Source organism: Pelodiscus sinensis, chromosome 2 (assembly GCF_052426305.1).
Source record: "Pelodiscus sinensis isolate ZL-2025 chromosome 2, ASM5242630v1, whole genome shotgun sequence".
Classification (NCBI taxonomy): domain Eukaryota; kingdom Metazoa; phylum Chordata; order Testudines; family Trionychidae; genus Pelodiscus; species Pelodiscus sinensis.
The window spans coordinates 256584728-256590605 of NC_143053.1; the positions used below are offsets into that span (position 1 = coordinate 256584728).

The 5878-nt window shown below is 53.4% G+C and overlaps 1 pseudogene; it reads left to right on the plus strand.

Annotated features, from left to right (window-relative positions):
- The first annotated feature begins 4317 nt into the window (after positions 1-4317).
- LOC102462450 (Y-box-binding protein 1 pseudogene) lies at positions 4318-5286 on the plus strand (annotated as a pseudogene).
- The last annotated feature ends 592 nt before the right edge of the window (positions 5287-5878 follow it).

Below are 5878 nucleotides of genomic sequence, written 5' to 3' on the forward strand. Positions count from 1 at the left end.
GACCCCTCGGTGAAAGGAAAATCACACCTTGCAAATGCAAACAGGAAACGGCCATCTCAGCGCCTTCCTCATCTCCAGAACACTGTGCTGTTGTCCCCAGCATCATTACAACGCCTTGTAGAATTCAGCAATGCTGCCAGATCTGGCTCAAACAGGAATCCAAATGGCCGTTCTCTTGCTTTCTATGGTCTTCACCCTGCCCGGCGCTGCTGCCGAAGTGCTGTACATGTGAGTAATAAGGGTTAGGCTGGAAAGGCAGGCTACATAGCCTCCCCCGAAGCTTGACCCAAGCTATGCCCTTTGAGCGACGCAAACGGCTTATGTCAGGTGCATTTCGAAGTAGCTTATTTTGCCATTTGGCGCAGTCTACACCGCGCCACATTTGGAAATAAGCCGCTGCTCTGAAACGTCTCTTAATCCTCATGGAAAGAGGTTTGCAGGGAGGTTGGAACAGCGCACCCGTTCTTTCGAAAGCTCTTTCGAAAGAACGGGCGCACTGCCAAGACGTGGAATAGCTATTTCGGGTTACCTCAGACACTGAGTTGGTCGGCAGCAAGACAAGTCAGGCAGAGGAGAATAGTGGTCACCTGACCGAGTCATTTTCCCACCTTTAGTCAAACGTGGTGTTGACAGGAGAGGAGATTCACAGCGGAACCCAGCAACCACAACTGTCGGCGCTGGCATGATTGTGGCAGCATTCTCGGCAGCCGGCGAATTGTGAAGTGTGTGGAACAAGGCGTGCGCTATGCAGCCTGTGATGGCATGATTGCCAAACCTTCCGTGGCGCAATACGGCCACCGGAGATGGAAACTAACTGAAATATCCATCCAGATGGACTTCAGTGCCGGATGCCTTGTCACGTCCTTGGGTATGCTTAAGTGTGCCTCAGTTTCCCTCTGGGAGCTGGGTTGCTATGCACAGTGTGTGACGGATTAAAAAGCTGATGGTGGGGAATGGGGAAGGGCAGGAGACGTGTCTGTGCCTCCTTTTGCTGGACTGGTAGAAATGGGTCATTAAACAAACCCACCTCAGTTGAGGAGCCGGAAAGACAACGGAATCCCCCACGGCATTCGCAGTGACGTACTAGCAAGCAGGAAGGAAGAGATTTGCCCCTCTTCACCCATGTCTCAGGAAAGACCTGCTGGACCTGCTGGTGCCAGGGGGCTGTGTTCCAGGGGGCTGTGTTAAGAGCTGAGCTTGCAGAGAGCCGCCAGGCACACATCTAAGGACTTCCTGACTCTGTAGGCCAGGTAGTTTAGCTAAGCCATTGTGACCTTGTTTTGAAATGGCTTCCTGGTACCATTGCAAATCCCCCCTAGGAACGGCATAGCATTGTCCACGCAGTGCTGGGGAGACTGCCTGGGCACCAAGGGATTCGCTCTCAGCCACTCTCACTCTGGTCCCCCCTTCTGTCAGTCACGGGCCCCATGGCTTCTCCCCATGGCTTCTCTCTCTTCTCTCTCTGGGACTCAGGCCTGTCCAGACTTCCCCAGACTTCCCTTTCTTTCCAGAGAATCAGAGTCCCACAGCCTCATGGCTGCTAATAAAACCCCCAGGCCTGCTGCTCACGACTCCGGGATCCAGGCCGGTGGGCCGACAGCCCTGCCAGGCCCCTGGGCAAAGTGGGGGGGGGGGGGTGCCCAGCTCTGTGCTCTGGAGAGGGTCTTGAGGTGAAGGGGCAGGGCTGGGGACCCCATCCAGAGTGCCCCTGCCCCGCCTCTCCCCCACAGCCAGTCCTTTGTGCTGCGTGCAGCCCAGAGCGTAGCCCCAAACACGCCTCCTTTCCCGACAGCCCCTGTCTGTTCCCAGCCTGCTGGGGCTGTACACGCCCAGCAGGGCTTCCTCAATCCGCCTTTCCCTCCAGGTGCGGATGACTCTCCTGCTTTGTGTCTTGAGGGGCAGATACCCCCTCCCAGCACCACCACACAGGAGCCCAGCGTGCAGGAGCCCAGGAGCCCAGCGTGAATAGATGAGTGGCAGGGAGAGAGAGAGACACACACACAGAGGCAGGCAGGTGCCTGAAAGCTCCATTTGGGAGTCAGGTGGCCCTGTGGAACTGTGTGGACACCAGAGGTGTGTCTACACTGCAGTTAGAAACCCAAGTCTGGGCTGGGCCAGCTGACTCAGGATCACAGGCTACTGAGTCATTGAATGGCAGTGTCGGATGTTTGGATTAAGGCATCAACCCATGTTCCAGGACCTTCCCCTCTCACAGGATCCAGCCCAAGCTTAAATGTCTACACAACATTCATGCAGACAACATTCATGCAGGCTAGGTCCATCAGTGGCTATTTTATTAATGGAGATTGCCTAGCTCCTAGAACTGGAAGGGACCTTGAAAGGCCATCTCCCCTGCCTTCACAGCAGGACCAAGTACCATCCCTGACAAATTTTTGCCCCCAAATGGCCTCTGCAAAGACTGAACTTACAACCCCGGGTTTAGCAGGCCACTGCTCAAACCACTGAGCTATCCTTCCCCCTATTAGTCAGGCTGGAGAGGGATGGTGTCCCTGGCTTCTGTTTGTCTGGGAATGAGTGACAGGGGAGGGATCACGTGAGGATTCCCTGTTCTGTTCACTTCTTCCGGGGCATCTGGCCCTGGCCTCTGTCAGCAGACAGGATACTGAGCTAGATGGACCTTTGGTCTGACCCAGTCTGGCCGCTCTTACATCCTCGTGACAGTGAGACTGAATTCCTCTGGGTGAAACAGGTGTAAGTCCGAGCAAAACTGAGCCTGGTGGCGTTGAAGTATCAGGTACTCCATCTGCAAATACCCTAACACAAAGAAACGGCAGCGTTAACCCACGATGAGCCAGATCCTTCCACCCATGCTTGGGCAGTGCCTTGGGCAGTGAGAAACCCCGTTGACTCTTACGGAAGTATTGGGAGCGGGAAGTTCGGCACGGCTCTTTGCGTGGGCACCACCAGCCCGCGGTTATTACACGGGAGCAGACAGGTGGAGCAAAGGGAAGAACTGAGCTGCGTTGGCTGAGAATCTCGTTCAACAAGCATAGTGGGAAAACCAACCAACCTCTCTCCCCTCCCCGGCAGAGTGGCTCGTGCAAAGTGAGAAACTGTACCAAAGTGTAAAAAGAAATCACATACAGGGACATGCGCCGTGGGCAGGGAGGGAACAGGCAAGTCCCTCAACACAGACATGTCTCTTCACAGCCGAGTCAAACCAGAGGAAACCCCGACGGACTGGATCCAAGGAAAAATGAGACTAGCCAGAATCCGCGCCAGATTCCAACCTCAGTTATGCCAGTGTAAACCAAGGGCCATGCCAGCCAGGACCCTGGAGGTGCACCAGCATGTCACTGGCATCCTGGAGACCACAGGAAGGATGGCCTTGTGGTTCAGGCACAGGAAGAAGGTGCAGAAGAACTGGTTTCATTTTCTGGCTCTGCCACCGCTTCTCTGAATGACCTGGGGTGAGTCACTTAATCTCACAGGGCGTCAGTTCCCCAACTGTAAATGGGCATAACCCTTCTTTTGACTATGAAGGTTTCATAGTCCTGGTGGCAGGGGCTGGCTCAGACCCTCTAGCAAACTTCCAGCTCTTTTCAATTTCACCCAGGGCTGGCTCCACCCAGGTAATGGTGAGGCCGCTTGTGATCTCCTACCAGAACTGATCAGATGTGATTCCAATGAAGCCGACAGAGCTACTCTTCTTACGCATTAAGGTAACTGAGAGCAAAGTCTGAGCCTCCACTCCTGAATTCCAGTAAACAAGATAGTGTCAAACTCTGAGACTTAACTTCATCATCATGGGGCATCTTGCAAGCTTTTAGTGCTGTTACCCCCACTTTATTGATGGGAAACCGAGGCACGGAGAGACTAAGGAACTTGCCCAAGGCACAAAACAAGCCAGTGACAAAACAGGGAATTGAATGGAGAGGTTCCGAATCCACCCTGACCACTGGACCTTCCTTCCTCTCTGCTGTCTTCCAAAAAGAGGTGCTTTCTTCTGACCACAAATTGTTGGGATTAATGCTGGACGTTGAAGATTCTCCCTCTTCTGTCACCATGGGGATGATGTAACAACGCACTGCATTTTAGTTCTGTGACATCACACGTGGCTGAGCCAATCAGCCTCCGCAAGTTGCAATCCCATTGGCTCAAGAAATGTTGCCCGAAGCTGTGGCCTCTCACTGTGACCATTGCTAGAGGCTGAAGCTCGACCTACAGCAGTAGCCCAGAGCTGACGGCAAAAGCGTGAAGGCAGCCGGAGCGCCTCAGCTGGTTTTCTTTGCCCTCGACGGCCAGAGGCCCGGAGAGCCTGAACCAGCATCTCCTACGGCAGAGCTGCCCCGTGCGATGGTCCTGAGCCATAAGCCGGCAATGCAGCCGGACCCTCAGGCTACATCCAGGAAGAGTAAATGCCTCCTGGTTCCACTGGTCCTGGCGGAGCAGAAGATGGTGATGGAGAGGAAGGTCTGGGGAACGGTCAAGTGGTTCAACGTCAGAAACGGCTACGGTTTCATCACCAGGAGCGACAGCAAGGCAGACATCTTTGTGCATCAGTCGGCCATCGCCAAGAACAACCCCACCAAGTACCACCGCAGCATAGGCGATGGGGAGATGGTGGAGTTTGACGTGGTCCTAGGGGAGAAAGGCCTGGAAGCTGCCAACGTCACCGGTCCTGGGGGCATTCCCGTGCAAGGCAGCGTATATGCTGCCGACCGCCATAAGTGCTCTTGGGGCCCCAGGAGACGCTTGCCTCAAAAGAGTTTGCACACGGGCGAGGGCATGCCAAAGCTCAAGGGATCAGAGAGTGCACCAGAAGACGGGAATCTGCCCGGCAGTGGTCCGTCTTATTCGAGGCACAGATCCTATGGGGATGAGCCGCAGTGTTCCAGCTCTGCTGGGAGAACAGAAGTGGTCTTCGCTGAAGGTCCGGGTGCGCAGGCAGAGCACAGCAAAGCTTTGAAACAGAGCATATTCCAGGATTTCAGGCAGCTTCTGAGCTTGGGGCAGCATCGTATGAAACAGCTGAGAGAGGAGGGAGGGGAAACGTGTAATGGAAGCCCCCGGGCAAAGGAGACCGAAGAGTCAGCGATAAGCCAATGTCGCTACCGTCCTAACTTCAGTTACCTACGCAGACGCCCACAGAACGCTAAACCGCAAGAGGGTAAAGAGACCCAGGAGACCTCTGGACCAACAGCTGAAAACCAAGTGCCTCCTGAGACCAAAAAGATGGGGGGTGTAAATATCAGCATAGGGTTGCTGCCATCCGCCACCGACCTATCTCCACTCAGCCACCAAACAAGGAGTAAGAGAATATGAAACTCCAGAAGGAGAATGAAGGCTTCCACGCTTGCTCCTGTCTGGATAAGTCTGAAACTTACCATCTTGAAGGTTCTGTCTTTCTTACCGAAACTTTGTCAGTCTCCTTTCAGGATCCACCATGCTGAAAGATTCGACAAGTTGCTTGCTACTTCTCCAACCAAGCTGAGATTTTTAACAACTGTTCTTTTCAATTTGCAATCATATGAAACACAATACCTGATTCCCCCACCCCTCCGCGCCGCCATGCACCCCATAAACATGCCCCTGAAAGATAGAAAACTGCAAGCATCTCCTAATAAAAGTTTTAAAGACGTTTTAAAAGGGCCAGCGTTTGTGTGGGGTGGGTCACAGCTGTAAAATATTCCTTCCCTTGAGTGGCATTGTCATGAAATATGATTTTTTGTTAGTCCCCATTAACTGGCATGGGGATTTGACTGAATATTAGGGTTCAAATCCAAAAGACAACAAAATGCCCTTTCCACTTGGTGCAACAATTTGTGACCTTGTCTCAACTCGAGTTAGTTGCTTGCCAATGGCACTGTTTAAACGGAGCACCTAGACTCTCTACAAATGTTTGTGTCGGGGCACA